General features: G+C 42.4%; 1 non-coding gene across 1 annotated transcript; it reads right to left on the bottom strand.

Annotated features, from left to right (window-relative positions):
* Nucleotides 1–523: 523 nt before the first annotated feature.
* Nucleotides 524–631, bottom strand: LOC112787806 (small nucleolar RNA R71). The gene has a single exon (XR_003195197.1). It is a non-coding gene; the product is annotated as a small nucleolar RNA R71 (small nucleolar RNA).
* Nucleotides 632–2826: the final 2195 nt, after the last annotated feature.

The following is a 2826-nucleotide window of genomic DNA, read 5'->3' as shown; positions in this document are numbered from 1 at the left end:
GAACAAGGATAAGAACATTCTTGTTGAAGCCGATCCTAAACCTGAAAGGACTCTGAAGAGGAAGCTAAGGGAAGCTAAAGCTCAACTCTCTAGAGAAAATCTGACAGAAATTTTCGAAAAGGAAGGAGACATGGCCGAAAATAATAATAATGCAAGGAAGATGCTTGGTGACTTTACTGCAACAAATTCCAACTTACATGGAAGAAGCATCTCAATCCCTGCCATTGGAGCAAACAATTTTGAGCTTAAACCTCAATTAGTTTCTCTGATGCAACAGAACTGCAAGTTTCATGGACTTCTGTCCAAAGATCCTTTTCAGTTCTTAACTGAATTCTTGCAGATCTGTGATACTGTTAAGACCAATGGGGTTGATCCCGAGGTCTACAGGCTTATACTTTTCCCGTTTGCTGTAAGAGACAGAGCTAGAATATGGTTGGACTCTCAACCTAAAGATAGCCTGAACTCTTGGGATAAGCTGGTCACGACTTTCTTAGCCAAGTTCTTTCCTCCTCAAAAGCTTAGTAAGCTTAGGGTGGATGTTCAAACCTTCAGACAAAAAGAAGGTGAGTCCCTCTATGAAGCTTGGGAGAGATACAAGGAACTGACCAAAAGGTGTCCTTCTGACATGCTTCCAGAATGGACCATCCTGGACATATTCTATGATGGTCTGTCTGAACTATCTAAGATGTCATTGGACCATTCTACAGGTGGATCCATTCACCTAAAGAAAACACCTACAGAAGCTCAAGAACTCATTGACATGGTTGCAAATAACCAGTTCATGTACACTTCTGAAAGGAATCCTGTGAATAATGGGACGCCTCAGAGGAAGGGAGTTCTTGAAATTGATACTCTGAATGCCATATTGGCTCAGAAAAAAATATTGACTCAGCAAGTCAACATGATCTCTCAGAGTCTGAATGGATTGAAGGAATCATCCAACAGTACTAAAGAGGCATCTTCTGAAGAAGAAGCTTATGATCCTGAGAACCCTGCAATAGCAGAGGTGAAGTATATGGGTGAACCCTATGGAAACACCTATAATCCCTCATGGAGAAATCATCCAAATTTCTCATGGAAGGATCAACAAAAGCCTCAACAAGGCTTTAATAATGGTGGAAAAAATAGGTTTAGCAATGGCAAACCTTTTCCATCATCCACTCAGCAACAGACAGAGAATTTTGAGCAGAATCCATCTAGCTTAGCAAATATAGTCTCTGATCTATCTAAGGCCACTGTGAGTTTCATGAATGAAACAAGGTCCTCCATTAGGAATTTAGAGGCACAAGTGGGCCAGCTGAGTAAAAGTGTTACTGAAACTCCTCCTAGTACTCTCCCAAGCAATACAGAAGAAAATCCAAAGAGAGAGTGCAAGGCCATTGATTTAACCATCATGTCCGAACCTACAAGGGACGGAGAGGACGTGAATCCCAGTGAGGATGACCTCCTGGGACGTCCAGTGATCAACAAAGAGTTTCCCTCTGAGGAACCAAAGGAATCTGAGGCTCATCTAGAGACCATAGAGATTCCATTGAACCTCCTTATGCCATTCATGAGCTCTGATGAGTATTCTTCTTCTGAAGAGAATGAAGATGTCACTGAAGAGCAAGTTGCCAAGTACCTTGGTGCAATCATGAAGCTGAATGCCAAATTATTTGGTAATGAGACTTGGGAAGATGAACCTCCCTTGTTCATCAATGAATTGAGTGATCTGGATCAACTGACATTGCCTCAGATGAAACAGGATCCTGGAAAGTTCTTAATACCTTGTACCATAGGCACCATGACCTTTGAGAAGGCTCTATGTGACCTTGGGTCAGGGATAAACCTCATGCCACTCTTTGTAATGGTGAAACTGGGAATCTTTGAGGTGCAAGCTGCCAGAATCTCATTAGAGATGGCAGACAACTCAAGAAAATAGGCTTATGGACAAGTAGAGGACGTGCTAATAAAGGTTAAAGGCCTTTACATCCCTGCTGATTTCATAATCCTAGACACTGGGAAGGATGAGGATGAATCCATCATCCTTGGAAGACCCTTCCTAGCCACAGCAAGAGCTGTGATTGATGTGGACAGAGGAGAGTTGGTCCTTCAACTGAATGAGGACAACTTTGTGTTTGAAACTCAAGGATCTCCTTCTGTAACCATGGAGAGGAAGCATGAAAAGCTTCTCTCACTACAGAGTCAACCAAAGCCCCTATAGTCAAACTCTAAGTTTGGTGTTGGGAGGCCACAACTAAACTCTAAGTTTTGTGTTGAACCCCCACATTCAAATTCTAAGTTTGGTGTTGGGAGGTTCCAACCTTGCTCTGATTATTTGTGAGGCTCCATGAGAGCTCACTGTCAAGCTATTGACATTAAAGAAGCATTTGTTGGGAGGCAACCCAATGTTATTTAATTATATCTATTTTATTTTCTCTTTATTTCATGTTTTATTAGGTTGATGATCATGTGGAGTCACAAAAACTACTGAAAAAAATCAAAAACAGAATGAAAAACAGCATTAAAAATAGCACACCCTGGAGGAAAGGCATGCTGGCGTTAAACGCCAGAAACAAGCATTTGTCTGGCGTTTAACGCCAGAAACAAGCATCAAGCTGGCATTTAACGCCAGAACCAAGCATCTACCTGGCATTAAACGCCAGAAACAAGCTGCATTTGGGCGTTTTAACACTAGAAACAGGCAGCAGTCTGGCATTAAACGCCAGGATTGCACAGCAAGGGCATTTTACACACCTAATAGGGGCAGGGATGTTAAGTCCTTGACCCCACTTGATCTGTGGACCCCACAGGATTCCCTCAGGATCTGTGAACCCCACAGGATCC

Source organism: Arachis hypogaea, chromosome 20 (genome assembly GCF_003086295.3).
Source record: "Arachis hypogaea cultivar Tifrunner chromosome 20, arahy.Tifrunner.gnm2.J5K5, whole genome shotgun sequence".
Lineage (NCBI taxonomy): Eukaryota > Viridiplantae > Streptophyta > Magnoliopsida > Fabales > Fabaceae > Arachis > Arachis hypogaea.
Note: the sequence above shows the minus strand (reverse complement) of the source record. Positions and strands in the feature narration are given on the sequence as shown.